Source organism: Pan troglodytes, chromosome 4 (assembly GCF_028858775.2).
Source record: "Pan troglodytes isolate AG18354 chromosome 4, NHGRI_mPanTro3-v2.0_pri, whole genome shotgun sequence".
NCBI lineage: Eukaryota > Metazoa > Chordata > Mammalia > Primates > Hominidae > Pan > Pan troglodytes.
The window spans coordinates 178,176,536-178,200,385 of record NC_072402.2 but is presented as its reverse complement, the minus strand read 5'-3'; the positions used below and the strand labels follow the sequence as shown (position 1 = coordinate 178,200,385).

The window sequence follows — 23,850 nt, the reverse complement described above, 5'->3', positions numbered from 1 at the left end:
GATTGTATTCATTTGGTAGGACGACCTTAACCAAATACCACAGACTGGGTAGTTTAAACAACAGTAATTGTTTTCTCACCATCTGGAGCTGGAGCTCCAAGATCAAGGTGTGGGCGGGGCTGGTTCTCCTGAGGCCTTTCTCCTTGGCTTACAGAATCGCCTCCTCCCTGTGTCCTTACGTGGTTGTCCCTCAGTGTGTGTCTGTGTCCTCACCTCCTCCATAAGGACAACAGTCATATTGGATTAGGACCTCATTTTACTTTGATTACCTCTTTTAAGGACCAGTCTTCAAACAGTCACATTCTGAGATTACTGGGAGTTAGGACTCCACAATACAAATTGGGGTTGGGGAAATGAGCACAATTCAGCCCGTAACAACTATTATGGTAAAGCACTGTGTCTGGTATCACGACAATAACTCAAAACTTTTATGACTCAGTATATAGCAAGAAATCTCTGCTAAAAGCTGACTGCCTGCCTGTCTCAAACTTTCAGAGCAAAACAAAACAAAAACTTCCAGCAAAACACAAAGTTCCAGCAGGTGGAGCTGTTTCTAGACTAAAAAATCACTTGATGTGCAATCAAAGCATGAAGGCAAACTGCTTTTTGAAACAGTAAGGCTTTTTTTGTTTGTATCCTCTTTTATTTCATTGAGCAGTGGTTTGTAGTTCTCCTTGAAGAGGTCCTTCACGTCCCTTGTAAGGTGGATTCAAATGGAAGAACATTCCATGCTCATGGGTAGGAAGAATCAATATCGTGAAAATGGCCATACTGCCCAAGGTAATTTATAAATTCAATGCCATCCCCATCAAGCTACCAATGACTTTCTTCACAGAATTGGAAAAAACTACTTTAAAGTTCATATGGAACCAAAAAAGAGCCCACATCGCCAAGTCAATCCTAAGCCAAAAGAACAAAGCTGGAGGCATCACGCTATCTGACTTCAAACTATACTACAAGGCTACAGTAACCAAAACAGCATGGTACTGGTACCAAAACAGATATATAGATCAATGGAACAGAACAGAGCCCTCAGAAATAACACCATATATTTACAACTATCTGATCTTTGACAAAACTGAGAAAAACAAGCAATGCGTAAAGGATTCCCTATTTAATAAATGGTGCTGGGAAAACTGGCTAGCCATATGTAGAAAGCTGAAACTGGATCCCTTCCTTACACCTTATACAAAAATCAATTCAAGATGGATTAAAGACTTAAACGTTAGACCTAAAACCATAAAAACCCTAGAAGAAAACCTAGGCAATACCATTCAGGACATAGGCATGGGCAAGGACTTCATGTCTAAAACACCAAAAGCAATGGCAACAAAAGCCAAAATTGACAAATGGCATCTAATTAAACTAAAGAGCTTCTGCACAGCAAAAGAAACTACCATCAGAGTGAACAGGCAACCCACAAAATGGGAGAAAATTTTCGCAACCTACTCATCTGACAAAGGGCTAATATCCAGAATCTACAATGAACTCCAAGAAATTTACAAGAAAAAACAAACAACCCCATCAAAAAGTGGGTGAAGGACATGAACAGACACTTCTCAAAAGAAGACATTTATGCAGCCAAAAAACACATGAAAAAATGCTCATCATCACTGGCTATCAGAGAAATGCAAATCAAAACCACAATGAGATACTATCTCACACCAGTTAGAATGGCAATCATTAAAAAGTCAGGAAACAACAGGTGCTGGAGAGGATGTGGAGAAATAGGAACACTTTTACACTGTTGGTGGGACTGTAAACTAGTTCAACCATTGTGGAAGTCAGTGTGGTGATTCCTCAGGGATCTAGAACTAGAAATACCATTTGACCCAGCCATCCCATTACTGGGTATATATCCAAAGGACTATAAATCATGCTGCTATAAAGACACATTCACATGTCTGTTTATTGCGGCACTATTCACAATAGCAAAGACTTGGAACCAACCCAAATGTCCAACAATGATAGACTGGATTAAGAAAATGTGGCACATATACACCATGGAATACTATGCAGCCATAAAAAAGGATGAGTTCATGTCCTTTGTAGGGACATGGATGAAATTGGACATCATAATTCTCAGTAAACTATCGCAAGGACAAAAAACCAAACACCGCATATTCTCACTCATAGGTGGGAACTGAATAATGAGAACACATGGACACAGGAAGGGGAACATCACACTCTGGGGACTGTTGTGAGGTGGGGGAGTGGGGGGAGGGATAGCATTGGGAGATACACCTAATGCTAGATGACGAGTTAGTGGGTGCAGCGCACCAGCATGGCACATGTTTACATATGAAACTAACCTGCACATTGTGCACATGTACCCTAAAAGTTAAAGTATAATAATAAAAAAAAAAGTAAGGCTTTTTTTTTCTTTTTTAAAAGTATGGAAGGAAGGCCCTTTTCAAATATATCTGGGCTTGAATATAATAAATAGAGGATAAATCCCAAAGTTCTGGCAATATCGTTTAATATCTGCACCTCTAAGTGAACATTTTATTATAAAACATGTAGCTCTTTTCCTCTCAGATTTAATTTTTAAATGTTAATTTTTGCACATAAGAAGGAAAAGGGCTGTAATCCCAGCACTTCGGGAGGCCGAGGTGGGCGGATTACTTGAGGTCAGGAGTTCGAGACTAGCCTAACCAACATGGTGAAACCCATCTCTATGGAAAAAAAAGAAAGAAAAATTAGCCTGGTGTGGTGGTGCACACCTGTAATCGCAGCTACTCGGGAAGCTGAAGCAAGAGAATGATTACAGTCTGGGAGACAGAGGTTGCAGGGAGCCGAAATTGTGCCACTGCACTCCAGCCTGGGAGACGGAGCGAGACTCCATTTCAAAAATAAATAAATAAATAAATTCTAAAAAAGGAAGGAAAAGGGTATTTTCACCAATATCCTCCAGGCTAAGATGTAAGTTACAAGTAATGAAAGGGCTCTTTATTTTTTCTTCTGACAAATCCCTCACGCTTCTCATTTCTCCCTTTCTGTTAATGCTGACTCAATTCAGTTCTGAGAATGACTGTGGTTAGGTCTTTTAGTTTATAATTCAATAGTCAAGGTGACGCTATACTCATCACTATTATGTCAAAAGATTGTTAAGTAGATGGTATAATCTCCCTGCCCCGCCTCTGTTTTGTGCATTCCTTGTTCTCATCCATGGTAGGAGAAGAAGAAAATAAATAGTAAATGTTACTTAGGAATATACTTAATCACTTGTAAAAACCTTCACACAGTGGCTTAAACAACGAAGAGCTTTGAACTTTATTTTCCCATCACACACACACAAAATAAATCTCGAGGTTGTCTGTGGCTGAAAGGGTGTCATATTTATGCAGTGCCACAAATAGCACATCGCTCCCGTCTTCATCTCCTTGTGGTACAAAATAGCTGCTGGCAGTCCAACCTTCGGATCTACCTCCCTGGTAGAAAGGAGGAAAGAGGGAAGAGTTAAAAGGCGTATATCAGATAAACAAGACCCCACTTACATGTAATGTCGCTTTTGTAATTTATCACATTTTCTGGAGGCATACATTATGTTTCTTTTGGTGTTCTCTTTTATCCCATTGCAAATTCTACACTGTCTTAATTATTATGGCACTCAGTAAGTCTTTATTTCTGGTAGCACAACTCTCCTTGTCTAATTTTTCTTGAAAACTGTCCTGCTATTCATTTCCTTTTTAATGTGGCTTATTAACGTTTCACGGGAAACCTCATTTAATTTTTATCGGAATTAATTAGTCATAATAAATTTGGGGAGATTTGATGTCTATGAGATAGACACAGTATATTTCTCTATGCATTTAGGTCTTTATTACTTGAATTTTGTTTCGTGTTTTTCTTCATAAAATATTTTATTAGATTCATTCCTCGGATTTTTGTTGATAGTTTTAGTTGCTATCATGGGGGAGTTTTTCAAAATTAAAAACTAACTCTTCATTCTCCCCTGCTCCCAGCCCTGGCACCAGCAAACTACAACTTTGTCACTATAGGCTTAGCTATCTGAATTCACTTCACATACGCGGAATCATACAATACGTGACCTTTTGTGTCATTTAGTATAATGTTTTCAAGACTCATCTATGTTTTAGCATGGATCAATGTCTCGTTTGGTATGGCTGAATAATATTCCACTGTATGGCTGTATCACATTTTGTTTATTGATTAATTAGTTGATGGAAATTTGGGTCGATTTCACCTTTTGTCTATTGTGAATAGTGCTTCTATGTACATTTACATGCAATGTTTGTTTGAATACCGGTTTTCAATTATTTTGGATTTATACCTAGAAATAAAACTGCTCCATCTTCTGACAGGCAATTCTATGTTTAACTTTTTGAGGGACCACCAAACTGTTTTCCACAGTAGTGGCACAATCTTTCATTCCCACCAGCAATAGATGAGGGATCCAGTATCTCCATCATTGCTATCCTTTCATATTTTATGTTGTTTTGATTATGCCCAACCTAATGGGTGTGAAGAGATACAGCATTGCAATTTTGATTCACATTTCCCTAATGATTAATGACATTAAGCATTTTTGTGTGTTTTATGGCCATTTGTACATCTTCTTTGGAGAAATGTCTGCTCAAGTCTGTAGAGGGTTGTGAAGTGGCCCCAAAAAGATATGTCCAAGTTTTAACCCCCAGCATCTGTGAAATTTAGCTTATTTGGAAATAGTCTTTGAAGATATAATTAAGTTAAGATGAGGTCATCCTGCATATAGGTTGGGCTCTAAATACAAGGACCATTCTCTTTGTAGGAGATAGAAAAAGATAAAACAGAGACACAGTGAAGAAGATCATATGAAGATGGAGGCAGAAATTAGAGTTATGCTGTCAGAAGTCACGCAACACCAGGACTCACCAGGAGCTGACAGAGGCAAGGAAGGGTTCTCCCCTAGAGCTTTCAGAGGGAGTGTGGCCTTACTGACACGTCCGTTTGAGGCTTCTTATTTTGAGAAGTGTGAGAGAATAAATGACCACCAACTTGAGGAATTTGTTACAGAAGCTAGGAAACTGATACAAAGTCTTTTGCCCATTTTTAAGTTGGGTTGTTTGTCTTTTATTTTGAACTGTAAGGGTTCCTCACAGATTCTGAATACTAGATCTTTGCCAGACAGGTGACAGGTAAATATTTTCTCCCATTCTTTGGATTGGCTTTTCACTGTCTTTATAGTGTCATTTGATGTACATTTTTTAAATTTATCTATTTATCTATTTTTCTTTTGTTGCTGGTGCTTTTGGTGTTACATCCCGTAATCTATTGTCAAATCCAAAGTGATGAAGATTTACTCCCATGTTTTCTTCTAAGACTTGTATAGTTTTAGCTCTTACATTTGTCCACTTTGAGTTAACTTTGTATATGGAATGAGGTAAGGATGCAACTTTATTCTTTTGCATGTGGTTATCCAGTTGTCGTAGCCCTATTTGTTGAAGAGATGGCTTTACTGTTCTTTCCCCACTGAACAGCCTTGGCTATCATTGTCAAAAATCGATTGACCATAGATGTACGAGTTGACATCTGGATTCTTAATTTTGTTCTATATGTCTGTTATCATGTTTTGATTACTGTAGCTTTGTGATAAGTTTCGAGATCAGGAAGTATAAATCTTCCTACTTATTCTTTTTCACCATGTTTTTCATTATTCAGAGTTGCTTGAACCTCCATATGAATTCTATTTCTGCAAAAATTTGGAATTTTGATAGGGATTGCTTAGAATCTGCAGATCACTTTGAGTCCTGTTGCAATCTTCATAATATTAACTCTTCAGTTCATGACCATGGGTATCTTTCCATTTATTTGGTCTTCTATAATTTCTTTCTGTGATGTTTTGTAGTTTTCAACATGCAAGTTTTTCACTTCCTTGGTCAAATTTATTCCTAATATTTTATTCTTTTTGATGCTATGGTAAATAAAACTTTTTTAAATTTAATTTTTGGATTGTTCATTGCTAACGTATTAAAATAAAGCTGATTTTTGCTTGTTGGTCTTATATCTTGCAACTTTTCTGAATTCTCTTATTAGCTCTACTAGTCTTTTTGTGGAGTCTTCAGGATTTTCTATATATAAGATCATGTCATCTGTGAATAAAGATTTTACTTCTATCTTTTCATTATGGATACCTTTATTTCTTTTTCCTGGTTAGTTGCTCTGGCTAGAACTTCTATTCTAGGATGTTGAATAGAAGTCACAAAAGAGGACATCCTTATCTTGTTCCTGATCTTAAAGGGAAAGCTTTCAGCCTTTCATCATTGAGTACGATAACTATGATTTTTTTAAATGAATGATCTTTATCATGTTTGGGAAGTTCCCTTCTATTCCTACTTTGTTGAGTATTGATAGGGAAAGGACATCGGATTTTTGTCAAACGCTTTTTCTCTATCAGTTGAGATGATTATCTGGGTATTCCCCACTTAATTCTATTAATGTGGTCCAGTGGGTTGAATAGCAGTCCCCATAAAAACATATAACTACCCAGAACCTAGAAATACAAGACCCTTATTTGGAATAAGACTTTTTGCAGATGTATTCAAGTAAGAATCCCAAGAAGAAATTATCCTGGATTAGAATGGGCACTAAATCCCATGACAAGTGTCCCTGTAGGAGAAAGAAAAGGAGAGACACGAAAAAAATAGAGACGAAGACCTTTGCAAAGATGGAGGCAGAGACTGGAGTGATGCAACTACATGCCAAGGATTCCTGGAAGGCACCAGAAACTAGGAGAGAGGTATGGAACAGATTCTCCCACAAAGCTTCCAAAAGGAACCAACCCTACTCACACCTTGATTTTAAATTTACGGCCTTCAGCATTGGATGGAATAAATTTATGTTGTTTTAAGCCATTCAACTTGTGAAGATTTGTTATGACAGCCCTAGGAAACTAATACACATGATGTGTTCCATTTATTGATTTTCATATGTCAGGTTAATTTTGCATTCCTGGGATAATTGACACTTGATCCTGATATATAATCCCCTTAATCTGCTTCTGAAATTGGGTTGCTAGTATTTTGTGAGGATTTTCTTATTTATTTTCATAAGGAATATTGGTCTGCAGCTTTCATTCTTTCTCTCTCTCTTTCTCTCTGTCTGTCTCTGTCTCTTTTTTCTGTGTGATTTCTTAGTCTGGCTTTGGTATCAAAGTAATGTTGGCTTCAAATAATGAGTTAGAAAATATCCCTTCCTCTTCAATTTTTTGGGAAAAATTAGAAAAGGATAAGTGTTCATTTATCTTCAAATGTCTTGTAGAATTCACTAGTGAAGCCATCTGTTCAAGGACTTTTCTTTTTTGGGAGATTTTTGGCTACTCTTTACTTCTGTTGACAAAAAAGGCAACTTCTGGAAGACATTTGAAAAGGTTTATTCTGAGCCAGACGTGAGGACTATGACCTGTTACACAGCCTCAGGAGGTCCTGGAAACATGTGCCCAAGATGGTTGGGTTATAGCTTGGTTTTATACATTTTAGGGAGACATAAGACATCAATAAATACATATAAGGTATACATTGGTTTTGTCCAGAAAGGAAGGACAACTCGAAGTGGGGACTCACAGGTCATAGGTGGATTCAAAGATTTTTTGATTGGCAATCGGTTGAAAAATTTAAGTTAATTGGATAAAGAAAATGTGATACATATACATGATGGAATACTATGTAGCCATAAAAAAGAATGAGATCAGGTCTTTTGCAGGGACAAGAATGGAGCTGGAGGATCTTATCCTTAGCAAACTAATGCAGAAACAGAAAACCAAATATCACATGTTCTCACTTATAAGTGTGAGCTAAATGGTGAGAACACATGGACACACAGGGGAAACAACACACACTGGGGTCTATCAGAGGGTGTAGGGTGGGAGGAGGAAGAGGATCAGGAAAAATAACTAATGGGTACTAGGCTTAATGTCTGGATGATGAAATAATCTGTGCAACAAATACCCATGATACAAGTTTACCTATGTAACAAAGTTGCACACGTACCCTTGACCTTAAAAGTAAAAAAAAAAAAAAAAAAAAAAAAAAAAAAAAAAAAGAGTTAAGTTCTTATATAAAGAACTGGAATCAATAGAAAGGAATGTCTGGGTTAAGAAAAAGGGTTATGGAAACTACGGTTCTCATTGTGTAGATGAAGTCTCATAGGTGGCTGCCATTAGAGGCAATAGATGGTAAATGTTTCTTATTCAGACCTTAAAATGTGCTAAACTCTTAACTAATCTCTTCAGGATCAGAAAAAGACCTGGAAAGGGAACGGAATTATCTACAGAATGTAAATTTCCACCACAAGAGACTGCTGTGCAGGGATATTTCAAAATATGTCAAAAAAATATATTTTGTGGTAAAATATTTTTATTTCTTTCAGAGCCTGCTATCTGTCATATGATGCTATACTAGAGTCAGGTTGGAATTTGGTGTCTTGTTGCTACAAAGAGTCTTGTGTCAGTCTTGATGTCTCCATTTTAATGTTGATGCAGTCAGTTTTGCCTGAACTCCAAAGGGAGGAGAGTATGACAAGGCATGTCTGATCTCCACTTCCCATCATGGCCTGAACTAGTTTTTCAGGTTTCTTTGGAATCCCCTTGGCTGAGAGAAGGGGTCCATTCAGTCAGTTAGGGGGCTTAGAATTTTACTTTTGTTTATACTTTACATAGGTCTATTCAGGTTTTTTATTTCTTCTTGAGTCAATTTTAGTAACTTGTGTCTTTCTAGGAATTTGTCCATTGCATTTGGGTTATTCAACTTGATGGCAAACAATTGTTCACAGTATGCTCCCATAATCTTTTTTATTTCTGTAAAATTGTTAGTAATGTACTACTTTAATTTCTGATTTAGTAACTTGAGTCTTCTCTTTTTTGCTTTTAGTCTAGCTAAAATTTGCCAATTTTGTTAATCTTCAAAAAAACAACTTTTGGTTTTGTTGATTCTATTTTTCTGATCTTTATTTCACTCATTTCCATTTTAATCTTTATTATTTCCTTTCCTCTGTTAATTTTGGGTTTAGTTTGTTCTTTCTTTTCTAGTTCCTTGAGATGTACATACACACCCACACTTATGAGATGCAGCAAAGCAGTGCTTGCAGGGAAATTTACAGCTGTGAACATGAATTAAGAAAGAAGAAAGATTTACAAACTACAATGTAAATGTACACCACAACCAAACAACTGCAGAACAGGAATTCTTCTCGAGTACCGTGGAATATTCCTCAGGATAGACCATTTATTATGACACAAAAAGTCTTAATAAACTTACAAATATTCAAATCACACAAAGAATTTTTTGATTACGATGGAATAAAACTAGGTATCAATAACAGAAGGAATATGGGAAAAATTCATAAATATGCAGAAATGAAACACAATTTTAAACTACCAATGGGACAAAGAAGAAAACACAAGGGAAGTTAAAAATAACCTTAAGCTATTTTCCTTCTATGTCTCTTGTAATAATTTTGGCTTAAAGTCAAAATCCATGCATCCATCCACCCACCCACCCACCCAGGCAATTCTCCTGCCTCAGCCTCCCGAGCAGCCGGGATTAAAGGCATGCACCACCATGCCCAGTTATTTTTTGTATTTTTAGTGGAGAAGTTGTTTCACCATGTTGACCAGGCTGGTCTTGAACTCCTGACCTCAGGTAATCCTCCTGCCTCGGCCTCCCAAAGTGCAGGCATGAGCCACTGTGCCCGGCAAAATTTCTAAGCAGCAAAGTGTTCAAGAAGTTGCATAGCTGGCTCTAACAACCTACAATCAGATATGGGAGCAAAGGAATAACTTGATAATTAAAAGAGAAGTAGAGTGTTAACATTTGGAAAATTCACAGCCTCGCCATGTGGTCAAGAAAGAAGAGGCAGTTTCAGAAGAGGAATTCAAGCAGGCTGCAGAGAAACCACTTGTTAGAAAGATTAGTATGACTAAAAGGGAGGCAAGTGATAATATTCAAGACAATGGGGGAAAGGCTGAGGGGACCGAGAGGACGGACTGATTTGGGGAAGAGAAAGGAAAGAAAACCAGGCCTAGAGTACTGCTGCCCTGTGCTGCCCCAGGATGCTGCTTCTCACGTCCTGGCCACTCCAGCCACAGGCAAGGCTCACAGATCACCAGTTACAATCACTTTATTGATTGTGTCCTTTTATGCATGGAAGTTTTAGGTCTGATATAGTCCCATTTGTCTATTTTTCCTGGTGTTGCTTGTGCTTTTGATATCATATTTAAGAAATCATTGCCAAATCCAACACCATGAAGATTTTCCCCTATGTTTCCTTCTGAGAATTTTGTAGTATGGGGATCTTTTTCTTTTAAGTTTAGGGTACATGTGCAGGTTTGTTACATAAGTAAACTTGTGTCTTGGGGGTTTGTTGTACAGATTATTTCATCACCCAGGCATTAAGCCCAGTACCTATTGGTTATTTTTCTTGATCCTCTTTCTTCTTACACTGTCCACCCTCTGATAGGCCCCAGTATGTGTTGTTCCCCTCTATGTGTCCATGCATTTTCATAATTTAGCTCGCACTTATAAGTGAGAACATGTGGCATTTGGTTTTCTGTTCTTGTGTTAGTTTGCTAAGGATAATGTCCCCTATCTCCATCCATATCTCTGCAAAGGATATGATCTCATTTTTTTTATGACTGCATAGTATTCTCTGGCATGTACCACGTTTTCTTTATCCAGTCTATCATTGATGGACATTTAGGTTGATTTCATGTCTTTATAATTGTGAATAGTGCTGCAATAAACATACGCGTGCATGTGTGTTTATAATAGAACAATTTATATTCCTTTGAGTATATGCCCCATAATGGGATTGCTGTGTTGAATGGCATTTCTGTCTTTAGGTTTTCGAGGAATCACCATACTGTCTTCCGCAATGGCTGACCTAATTTACACTCCCACCAATAGTGGATAAGCATTCCTTTTTCTCCACAATCTCATCAGCATCTGTTATTTTTGGACTTTTTAATAAATCCCAAAGTGCTGGGATTACAGGCACCTGGCCCTTTTCTGCCTCTTTTGAGATAATCATGTAGGTTTTGTCTTTAGTTCTGTTTATGTGGTGAATCCCATTTATTAATTTGCATATGTGGAACCCAACTTGCAGCCCAGGAATAAAGACTACTTGATCGTGGCGGATAAGCTTTTTGATGTGCTGCTAAGTTTGGTTTGTCTGTATTAGATTTATGTTGTTCATCAATTCTGAGTAATTTTTACATATGGTTTAACATAAGGATTCGTTTATTCTTTTGCATATGAACATCCAGTTTTCCCAGTATCATTTGAGAAGAGAGTCTCCTGTCTCCCTCTGCACCCCTGTCAAAAATCATCTGACCACGTGTGTGATGTTAAGCAGAATAGTGTGCACTAGTATCAATCCCAGGTGAAGACTAAACACCTTGCCAATTTCTGCAAAGTTTTCTAAATCTGGCAGAAGGTTTTACTCAAACCCAGCTGCCAGAGTATGAGTGTGGTGAGACAGAACACTCTTAAAATACACTAAGTAAAACAACTTTATTGTTAACAGATAGGAAGCAAGGATAAACAGAAGGCTGGAATATGTGGTGTGCTGGTCCCTCAAGGCTTAGGAAATCTTTCCAGGACAGATAAAATTTTGTTTACATATCCCACTCTGTATCTCAGCTGAGTGATGCCTAAAACAGTCCACTTTGGATTTTATACCTCTGGGTGCAACTTGGATCACTGAGCACAAGTGTTGTAAAATATTCAGTTCTGGAAGGAATGATGACACTGTCTAGATTCTTCCAAACAGGTCCTTCTAATTTCAGGATGTTTCATTTTACGGTTATTCCAAGAATGCAAGTGGGAGTAGGCAGAGCTGGGTCATCCAAGGCAATGCAGAGATTTGTCCTCCTGCACAGTAGGATTTACTTCTGGACTCTGTATCCAAATCTGTTGGTCTGTATGTATATCTTTATGCCAGTACCATGCTGTTTCAATTACTGTAGCTTTGCAATATATTTTGAAATCAGGAAGTGAGAGACCTCAAACTTTATTTATTTTCAAGACTGTTTTGGCTATTCAGGGTCTCTTGAAGTTCTACATCAATTTTAGAATGAATTCTTCTATTTTTGAAAAAAAATTATTGGAATTTTGATAGGGATTAAAGAGGACTGAATATATTGTTTTGAATAGTGTGTACCTTGTAACGATATTAAGCCTTCCAATTCATGAACATGGGATGTATTTTCTTTATTTATGTCTTCTTTCATTTCTTTCACCATTTTATAGTGTTTGGGTGTACAAGTCTTTCACTTGATGGTTTAATTTCACTTCTAAGTGTTTTATTCTTTTTGATGCCATTTTAAATGAAGTTTTTTCTTAATTTCCCTTTTAGATTATTTGTTTTTAGTCTATAGAAATGCAATTGATTTGTTTGCTGATCTTTTATTCTTCAACTTTGCTGAATTTATTCATTCATTTTAACTGTGTGTTTGCACACTCTATGGGACATTCTACCTATCATCTGTGAACAGAGATAGCTTTACTTCTTCATTTCCAATTTGGATATCTTGTATTTCTTTTCCTTCCCTAATTAATCCAGCTGGGACTCCCAGTAGGATATTGAATAGAGGTGGTGGGAACCAACATCCTCACCTTGTTCCTGATTTTAGAAGAAAAACTTTCAGTCTTTCACCATTGAGTATGGTGTAAGTTGTGCATTTTTCATACATGGCTTTATAATGTTGAGGTGGTTTCCTTTTATTCCTAGCTGATTGTTTTTACTAGGAAAAGGGTATTATCTTTTGTCAAATGCTTTTTTCTGCATCAGTTGTGATGATCATGTAGTTTTGTCTTTTATTAATGTGGAATATTACATTGATTAATCTTCATATATTTTCCAGCATTAAACCACCCTTACACTCCAGGAATAAAACTTGATCATGATGTAGAATCCTCTAAATGTGCTGTTGAATTCAGATTGATAATATATTTTGAGGGTGTTTGTTTGTTTGTTTGTTTGGAGACGGAGTCTCACTTTGTTGCCCAGCCTGGAGTGCAATGGTGCAGTCTTGACTCACGGCAAGCTCTGCCTCTTGGGTTCATGCCATTCTCCTGCCTCAGCCTCCCGAGTAGCTTGGAATACAGGCGCCTGCCACCACACCCAGCTAATTTTCTTTTGAGGGTTTTTGCACCAATAATCATCAGGATTATTCTACAGTTTTCTTTTATTTTAGTGACTTTTTCTGGCTTTGATATTAGGACAATGCTAGCTTCATAGAATGAGTTTGTGGGTGTTTTTTTCTATTTATTTATTTTTTGAAGAATTGGAGCATAATTGATCCTAATTCATCTTTAATATTTGGTAGAGTATCACCAGTGAAGTCTTATGGTTCTAAGTTTTTCTTTGTTGGGAAGTTTTTAGTTGCTGATTCAGTCTCCTTACTAGTTATTGGTCTGTCCTAGTTTTCTATTTTTTGCTGATCCAGTCTTGGTAAGTTGTATGTTTCAAGGAGTTTATTCATTTCTTCTAGATTATCTATTTATTGGAGTACAATTGTTCATGGATTGTCTTATAAACCTTTTTTACTTCTGTGATATTGATGGCAATGTTCCCTCTTTCATTCTGATTTTACTTGAGTCTTTTTTTTCTTAGTTAATCTAGCTAAGGGTTTGTCAATTTTGTTGATCTTTTAAATAAATGCAAATCCATAAATGTGATACACCACATGAACAGAGTGAAGGACAAAACCATACGATCCTCATGTTAGAGGCAGAAAAAGTATTTGACCAAATTCAATGTCCATTCATGATACAAAATCTCAATAGATTAGGTATAGAAGGAATGTAGCACAACACAATAAAAGCCATAAATGACAAGCTAACAGCTAACATGCTTAGTGGTGACAAGTTGAAAGCTTCTTCTGTAAGATCAGGAGCAAGACAAGGATGTCCACTCTTTCTACATCTATTTATTGTAGTACTGGTGGTCTATAAAATTTATTTTATTTTATCTTTACTATTCTTACAGTGTTTTGAGCTCATTTGTCTAAAAGTGTTAAGCAGTAATAATAATAAAACAAAGCTACTTTATTCTAAGTTTTACATTCTTTGTAACATTGGATTTACATTTAAACCACTTAAATAATTTTTTACACCAGGAAATTTGAATTCCTATTATGTAGATTTGTTTGCAAACCTGTGAAATCATAGTGAATATTACATAAAAATTGACTAACTCCTTTTTAAAATTTGTTTTGACAATAGATAGAGTACACTTGATTCTATTTCAAGTGCTACAAAATAAGCAGATGATGAAAATAAATGATAGCTCAGGGGAAGACGACTTCATCTTAGTTGGCTTCTCAGAATATCCCCAGGCTGAGTTCATCCTTTCTCTGTTTGTCTCCGGGTTCTACACCATGACATTCACAGGGAACACAGCCATCATCTTGGTCTCCCTGCTGGACTACCGGCTCCGCACCCCAATGTACTTCTTCCTCCGAAAGCTCTCATTTCTGGACATGTGTTTCACCACCTGCATTGTCCCTCAGATGCTGGTGAACATCTGGGGAGAGAGTAAGAAGGTCAGCTATGTAGGCTGCATGGTTCAGTATTCTGTAGCCTTGGCTCTTGGCTCCACAGAGTGTGTGCTTCTTGCTATCATGGCTGTGGACCATTATGTTGCCGTCCGCTGGCCCCTTCACTATGTTACAATCATGCACCAACAGATCTGCCACTTTCTCGCAGCCTTGTCCTGGTTTTCCGGGTTAGCCAACTCTCTTTCACTCTTCACTAACCACCATTTTGCCTCTGTGTGGCCACCGCCGTGTGGACCATTTCTTTGTGAGGTCCTGGTCATTGTCAAGCTGTCCTGCATGGACACCGGTCCAACTGAATTGAAGATGTTAATTGCTCGTGTGATCATCCTTGCCCTTCCAGTGTGCACCATCCTCACCTCCTATGCCTGCATTGCCAGGGCTGTGCTGAAGCTGCAGTCTGCTGAAGGTCGGCAGAAGGCCTTTGGGACTTGTGCCTCCCACCTGATGGTGGTCTTGCTGTTCTATGGAACCATCATGTTCATGTATCTTCAGCTGAAGAGTAACTACTCTCAGATTCAGGGAAAGGTCCTTGCTCTTGTTTATACCATTGTTGCCCCCACCTTGAACCCACTAATCTATGCACTGAGGAACAAAGTTGTAAAGAGGGCAATTAGAAAATTGATCTGGAAGGATTCAGTTTAAGAAATTATGATCCCTGGAATTTGTGTCATAGAAATTATTTGGAGAGTGGATTAATGGCAGGAAGGATAATTTTCAGATTTCAGCCCAAATTGATTGACAAACAAATGAAGCAAGTACTAAATACAAGCTGAATGTAAAATTGTTGTCATCAACAGTGGTGATTGTAATCTTACAAAAATTGCATAATACAGGCATTCATTCACATTTTTGCTGTCCTCGAAATCTGTAATCAGGATATTTTGCAATATTTGTTGATGTTCTCAAGAGATTGTTAGAGCTGCAGTTTTCTGGGGAATAATGGACCTTCTGAAGGATACAACACATGGTAGATATGGAAACTGTGCTGAAATAGCTTACATATGAAGACGGATCATGTGGATCTAAATCTTTATTAACGTAAGATAGGAATTGAAACCTTACAGGAAAGAAAACTGAGTAAGGAATTCAGGGAGAGTATCATACTTTGTTTTTGAGGCAACAAGGAAAACTGCCTGCAGTGAGACACTTGAGCTAGTTTCTAAATGCTGCTTAGGATTTGAGCAGGTGTGTGGCAGTGGGGTAGAAAACATTCAGTGGATCCAGACCAGGGTAAGCACATGTGTTGCTAATACAAAGGAGACTAATATTAAGTTTATATATCCATTTGTTCTCTCACATGGCAAGGGCTGAGTGTTTATGGTATGTTAAGGATTCATGGCACCAATATAAATGTGGCAGTAATTTTATTCAGCATGTCATGATTTACAAACAGATTGTAAATAAATACAAAGGTAGACATAATATGGCCTCTGCTGCCATGGAGGGATGTGCAATGAGAAATGAGAACTGACCTTTTGGAAAGGTTTTGCCGGGTAGATGGCATGTGTTATGAGCCATAAAGAAGGTATTCCAATTTCTCATATTGGTTAAAGCAGAAGAACTTCCAGGCAGAGAAAGTTTAAGGAGGACATTGTATGTGGGGATAGGCTCATCAGTTACAATATTGGTGGTGAAGGGAGAGCACAGTGACAGTGAGGACAGGAGGTGGCAGAGACAGATGACGGCTGGATCATCAGGGCTTAGGGAAGTTGGGCTGAGCTGATGACTCTTGCAGTAGGAGATGGAAGTCATATGCAGGACTTCAAATAGACAGTGGCAGAATCCGGCTTATGCTAGAAAGGTGGTATGTGTTTATGGGAGGAGGATTCCAGAGAGGGACTGGCTGGGGTGAGGGTGAAGGCAGCTCTTAGGGAGAGCTGCAGCTGTGACAATGAGGGACCATGAAAGTCTGGTCTGAAAACCATGAGGAAGATGGATAGGGTTTGATGATGTGGCTGGAGGTTGGAATGGGTGAAGGGGATTCCTGAAGCACCTGTTTTCTTCAGAATTTACCTCTGTTTAATTACTTTTAGCCTTAGAATGTAACATAGGCCATTCTGAACATTTCCACACTCAGAAGAGGGAACTGAGGCACAGAAGGGTCTATAGAACTTCTCAGTTCATGAAGCTTCCAAATAAGGACTTGAGCCCAGACCTTTGTGCACCAGTTCCCCGTGCTCTTGGTCACTCCCATCTGCTGCCCTTCTACCTTGTCTCATCTCAGTACAGGGATTTGCCTACACAGTCAGTCTGCACCGTTGTTAAGTGCAATCCACAGTGCAAATTCTTCCTAACGCCCAGCTCAGATTCAGGAGGATTATCTCTGCAGATCGTGACAGTGGACAATGGATCAAACATTGAACCCAGTGGTCCCCAGCCTTTTTGACACCAGGGACCAGTTTCATGGAACATAATTTTTCAAAGGACAACGGTGGGCTGGAAGGATGCTTTCAGGATGATTCTTGCACGTTTATTGTGCACTTTATTATTATTACATTGTAATAATTAATGAAGTAATTCTGCAACTCACCATAATGTAGAATCAATGGGAGCTCTGAGCTTGTTTTCCTGCAACTAGACAGTCCCATCTGGGGGTGATGGGAGACAGTGACCCATCATCAGGCATTTATTCTCATAAAGCGCATGCAGCCTAGATCCCTGGCCTGTGCAGCTCACAGTAGGGTTTGCGCTTCTATGAGAATCTAATGCCGTGGCTAATCTGACAGGAGGTGGAACTCAGGCAGTGATGGGAGTGACGGGGAGCGGCTGTAAATACAGATGAAGCTTTGCTCCCAGCCGGCAGCTCACCCCCTGCTGTGCAGCCCAGTTCCGAACAGGCCACACACTATCGATGGCCCAGGGGTTGGGGACCCCTGATTTAACCCATTTCCCATTTAGAAAGGAAAACTGTGTAGGGAAAAGAGAGATCAGACTGTTACTGTGTCTATGTAGAAAAGGAAGACATAAGAGACTCCATTTTGAAAAAGACCTGTACTTTGAACAATTGCTTTGCTGAGACGTTAATCTGTAGCTTTGCCCCAGCCACTTTGACCCAACTACTTTGACCCAACCTAGAGCTTACAAAAACATGTGTTGTATAAAATCAAAGTTTAAAGGATCTAAGGCTGTGCAGGACGTGCCTTGTTAACAAAATGTTTACAAGCAGTATACTTAGTAAAAGTCATCGCCATTCTCTAGTCTCAATAAACCAAAGGCACAACGCACTGTAGAAAGCCGCAAGGACCTCTGCCCTTGAAAGCGAAGTATTGTCCAAAGTTTCTCCCAATGTGATAGTCTGAAATATAGCTTCATAAGATAAGAAAGACCTGACCGTCCCCCAGCCCAACACCCGTAAAAAGTCTGTGCTAAAGTAGATTAGTAAAAAAAGAAAGCCTCTTGCAGTTAAGATAGAAGAAGGCCACTGTCTCCTGCCTGCTCCTAAGAACTGAATGTCTCAGTATAAAACCCGAATGTACATTTGTTCAATTCTAAGATCAAAGAAAAACCGCCCGATAGTAAGAAGCAAGACATGTTTACAGCAATGCTGCTTTGTTATTCTTTACTCCGCTAAGATGTTTAAGTAGAAAGGAACATAAATCTGGCCTATGTCCACATCCAGGCACATTACCTTCCCTTAAACTTAATTATGACGTAGGTTCTTTTGCTCACATGTTTTTTGCTGACCTTCTTATTATCACCCTGCCCTCCTACTACATTCCTTTTTGCTGAAATAATAAAAATAATCAATAAAAACTGAAAGAACTCAGAAACCAGTGCCAGTGCAAGTCCTTAGTATGTTAAGTGCCAGTCCCCTAGGCCCACTGTTATTTCTCTCTACTTTGTCTCTGTGTCTTACTTCTTTTCTCAGTCTCTCATCCTACCGACTAGAAATACCCACAGATGTGAAGAGGCAGGCCACCACTTCAAAGCACAGCTCGCTGGCAGCACAGTGTTCTCGGGGAACACAGGAAATGGGTTGAACTGTGAATAAATGATTCCTCATTTCTTTATGGTCTTTTGCAGCAAGATGTCAACAGCTGTCTTTATCTTCTTACATTTCCCAGATAACTCCTTGGATCAGCAGGAATCTACGCACAGATTTAGAGCGCACGTGCGCCCTGATCCTAATTTGCCCCCTGAAGAGCAGCAGCAGCGTAGAGATACTGTGGAAATTCAGTTACTCACCCTTGCAAGCATAAGGATTCCAAATTCTTCAGTGTCCCACACTTCAGACCACTCTGACATGGCTACACTGTATCTTCTTTATTTCATGTGTGCAAATTGACTAGCACTAGTCAATCACTAGTCTGACTGTATTTCCTCTTCAAGTTTGGTTCACTTTTGATAGTAAAGAACATCTCAATGCAAGGTTTAGATATTTAGCTGACTGTTAGACATTGGCTAAAATGGAACTCTTCCTGAGATAATGTTGCTGCCTTTTCAAACAAATGGAGATCATGTGAAACTTGTAAATTAACATAAAAATTGAAATAGTACAGAAAGTTCCCATATACCCTCCCGCCTCAGTACCTTTTTTTGTGATCACATCTTACATGAATGTGGTGCATTTGTTACAGTGGCTGAAGCAATAGTGATATCATCTTCTTCTTAATGAACGTCTAGAGTTTGCAGTAAGGCTCACCCGGTGTTGTTCAGCCTACGGATTTTGACAAACTCATAATGTCATTCATCACCCAGACAGAAAAGTTTCGCACTCAAAACATGACCGGTGCTGCACCTCTTAGCCCCTTTCTTCTTTTCTTAGGACCCCTGACTACCATAGATCATTTATTTTACTGCCTCTGTAGATTTTCTTTCCCCAGATTCTATAGAATTGGAATCATAAAGTATGCAGTCACTTAGGACTAACTGATTTCACTTCGCAATATGCATGCAAGATTTTTCCTATCTTTTTTAGCTTAACGGCTTACTAAGTTTTATCAGTGAATCATGTTCCACTGGGTTCCTGTAACAGTGTGGGTGGCTGCACTCACTGCCTGAAGAGCATCTCAGCTGCTTCCCGTTCAGGCGATTGTGAATACAGCTGCCCTCATTCTCGTGCAGATTTTGCAATGGGCATAATTTTAAAATGTAACTGGGTAAATGTTTAGAATTTTCATCAGCTGTTTATATAATAAGACTATGTTTTCCCTTGTAAGAATTAGGTAGAATTCAGTAAAATCATTTTTAAAAATGCATTTTTAAAGAAGTTCTTATTGATTCAATTTCTGTAATAGATATAAGCCTACTCAGATTATCTGAGACTCCTTTGGGTACTTATGATATAGTTTCTGCCTTTGAAGGAATTTGTTATTTTTATCTAAGCTGTCAAATTTGTGAGCATAGATTTATTCTAAGTATTCTTTTATTATCTGCTTGATATTAATGGCATCAACAGGAATGATTCTTCATTTTATTTATATTATTTGTAAATTGTGTCTCCTAGCTTTTCTTGATGGTTAGCCTGGCTGGAGGTTTATCAATTCTATTTATCTTTCCTATGAAGCAGCCCTTGGTTTTGTTTATTATTTCTATTATAATGATTTCTGTAAATAATTTTTTGTTCTGTTTTTATGTCTGGTTTACATTACACTATACTTTTTTCTCTAGCTTCCTAAGGTGGAAGGTAAGAAAACTGAATTAAGATTGTTTTTAGTTTTGTTCATTTGTTTTTTTAAGACAAAGTCTTGCTCTGTTGCCAAGGCTGGAGTGCAATGGCACAATCTTGACTCACAGCAACCTCCACCTCCCAGGTTCAAGTGATTCTCCCATCTCAGCCTCCCTAGAAGCTGCGATTGCAGGTGCCCGCCACCATGCCCGCCTAATTTTTGTATTTTTGGTAGGGACGGGGTTTCACAGTGTTGGTCAGGCTTGTGTCAAACTCCTGACCTCAGGTGATCCACCTTGCCTTGGCCTCCCAAAGTGCTAGGATTACAGTGCGAGCCACTGCACCCGGCCTGTTTTTAGTTTTCTGTACAGCATTGTGAATAGAACTAATGCTCCGAAGTGTGTACTTAATAATTAAAATAATACATATTGTGTATTTCTCACAATAATGCTTTAAAATCCAGTAATATCAGGTGACTGAAGCAGGAGAATCGCTCGATCCCAGGAGGCAGAGGTGGCAGTGAGCCGAGATCACGCCACTGCACTCCAGCCTGGGAAACAGAGTGAGACTCTGTCTCAAAAAAAAAAAAAAAATCCAATAATAGAGACGATAAGTGCAGAAGGAGCATATATAGATTCAGGAATGTTAAACATGGTAACTTGTTTTAAAATAGAGGACATTTTCCAGGCCTCTTTCTGTGAGGAGACCCTGTCCTGGGGTGATGTCATGCATTTGTGTGCTGCCTGTGTAAACACTGCCTACTTCACAGTGATGAGGGTGGCTTAGCCAGGGACCCGAGGCTGTGTCTCCCAGGGCTCTCCTGATGGCGTCCTTTGCCTGCCTTCACCACCAAGGAGGGTGGCCCAGCAGCAGCTCCGCCCGTGCTCTCACCCACCTTCTCCACACACACCAGCCCTGTGTCCTCAGCACCCAAGGCTGCCAGAGGTCCTTCAGCAGCTCCCACGGCTGACAGTGACTCTACGTTTCCTAGGCTTCTTCTACCGCCGGAATTGGTGGTTTCCCTCGCTGGATTCTTGGGACCTGATCCAGGCGGCACACTCGGTAAAGTCTTCTTTCTTTGTCTGAGATGGGAATTTTATTTATTTTGGTTTCTTTCTATTTTCTCTGAATTAAGATATGTAATTCTTACCACGGACTTTACAGATGAGCCACAGAATTTCTTGGTGGGCAGAGGTATGTGAGAGCCCATTCATTGCCAACTTGGAACTTGTTCCAGATGGCACTCATAGATGACAGTGTTAGTGATAAACTGCATGGCAGAGAGCATTGTCCTCAGGAGAAATGCATTCTTGAAAATGGCGGTGACTTTGCAACCAAAAATCATTTTTGAAAATCTCATACAACACTCTTGTGCATTTCCTCAAGTGTCTTCCAGGCTTTATTTGGGGGCCATTGCCTCGAGCACTATCTCCCAACCAGATTTCTAATGTCACCAAGTGAAGAAAAGACCCATGAACACAGGACACAGCATGGTCTGAGGCTCACAGTGTTTTCCTTTCTCTCTGCAGACACACTCAGCGATTCAGCTCTACAGTATGCACTCTGGGATCTCCCATTGGCTAAGGAAAGATCTTAGCTTTGAGAAAGGTGACACTTTCCTCCCTACTTTTGCTGGAGAACTACCCTGGTTTGAGCTTCCTGCTGGAAATGAGGTTGGGCAGTTTGATGTAAAAAAATGAAGAGTTTAGTCAACAACTGTGGCCATCCACTGCAGTTCCCAGAAGCAGTGATGTCATTTAAATAGGAATAGGGGTGCATCAGGGTGGGGAGATATGGAGGAGAGAGTCCGTGTGGAGTGATGGTGAATGCCTTTGGGAGTGTGTGTGCATTTCTCTAGAAAGCATGCTCCTCTGTGCAAAGTACGACACAAGGATCAATGTTCTAGAAACAAAATTCCATCCCTGCATCAGTCAACACTTCATCCTTCATCACAGCTGTACGTGAAGGTTAGTGTAACATCCCCCGTCCTCAGATTGGAGATGGTGGAGAGATGAATTTCCCAAGCTCTCAATTTGTATTCTTGATTTTTCTATCAGGATTTTTGCCTTAAATATTTTCCTCTATTTAGAAAAATGTCCCATTTCCCATGCCAATTTTATGCACACTTTTCCATAGAATAGATCCAGAAGGAACACAGCAACACTGCCTTCACCAGATCGGGAGAATCTTGATACCAAGTGCGATGTGAGACAGCCCATGAGAGGGGGATTACAGGCCAAAGTCTTCTGAATAGAGACATCCAAACCTGAAACCAAATATTAGAGCAGACTAAATGCAGAGATTGCTAAAAAAATAATGAGTTATTTCATGATTTGAAACAGAATTTTGCCTAGTTTAAAGGTTTTGGGGATTGTTTTAAAGAAAAATTTGAAAGATAAATACAACTGAATGAATGTAAACAGTTATAAAATAGAAAAAGTTATGAGGTTATAAAAGGCTTATGAAACATAAATGTTTTATAACCTCATAATTTCTAATCCCAATCAAAACCGAGATAGATTTGTTTATAGGGTCTTATTAAAACTAGCTACAATATTAAACATACGCTAATATCAAACCAAAGGTTAAAAAGTAAGCTGTTCGTAAGATATCAATTTGTTCTCAATGAGAATACAAGAGGTAACAATTTTTCATTCTGAAATCTATTTCTTTCTTTCTTTCTTTTTTTTTGAGACGGGGTCTCCCTCTTCTCCTTCTGTTGCCCAGGCTGGAGCGCAATGGCACGATCTGGGTTCTGTTGCCCAGGCTGGAGTGCAATGGCACAATCTGGGCTCAGCACAACCTCCACCTCCTTCAAATTTTCATCAGCTCCGTCAGCTTCCCCAGGTTCTAATTCTGTCCCTGTAATACCAAAATGCTTGCCTTAAAGGTCTAAAAAGCCAACATTGGTCTCAGCTGTCACATGGTTTTGTGCTCTTGGCTTTTGATCTATCTGGGTTGTCTCCTGCGAGCAGGCGAGGGAGCTCGCTTCCTGCTCACAGTCCTCCTCGTCAGGGCCCCTGCTCATGGCCTGGGGCACACTTTACCTGTGTCTCATTAACCTCGAGGGCCCTGCCCATCAGGGTGGCTTCCAGGTCATTCGGCGGCCTTCATCGAGCGAGCGCTGCCCGCTCTCAGGTAGCTGCTCAGGTCGGCCGTCAGCAAGATGGATGGGTCGTGGATTGAATTCGTCAAACCGCTGACGCACCAGCCCCGATGGCCACGTGTTCAGTTAACTTCCGTTAACTGCTCCTGCAGGGTTGGTCAGTTGAAGGAAGGTTTTTTCCTGGCACAGCCGTTAAGTGGCAGTTGGCTTGGAACGTCCTGAGTTCTGAGCCAGCCTGGGGGCCAAACAGACCCCCCTGGTCCCTTGGGATGGTCACTGGTCATGTGCTCACCACAAAGCAAGGTCAGGGGCCAGAGGCTTCTGTTTGAATGATTGAAGCTCTTCTCTGGACTTAGCCACCTCCAGGCATCCACCTTCCTGAAGAGACCTGGGGCAGGAGGATCGAGAAAGGGAGTGAAAAGAGCCCCTGGTTCAGGGTCCAGTCCATGATTTGGAGGTCTCGGGCGTTCAGGGACCTCTGTCCCCAGAAAACCAACTACATTCTTGTCCCAGATCCATCACTCCTGAGTGCTGTGACTCTGGGCAGGTCACTTCAAATCCCTCATTTCACTTCCCTGA

General features: G+C 39.5%; 1 long non-coding RNA gene across 1 annotated transcript; it reads right to left on the bottom strand.

The window, feature by feature from the left end:
- Positions 1–3,249: 3,249 nt before the first annotated feature.
- LOC107974955 (uncharacterized) lies at positions 3,250–22,275 on the bottom strand. The gene is made up of 2 exons (XR_001718086.4): positions 21,061–22,275; positions 3,250–3,431 (listed from the first exon to the last, which is right to left on the bottom strand). It is a non-coding gene; the product is annotated as an uncharacterized LOC107974955 (long non-coding RNA).
- Between the last annotated feature and the right edge of the window lie 1,575 nt (positions 22,276–23,850).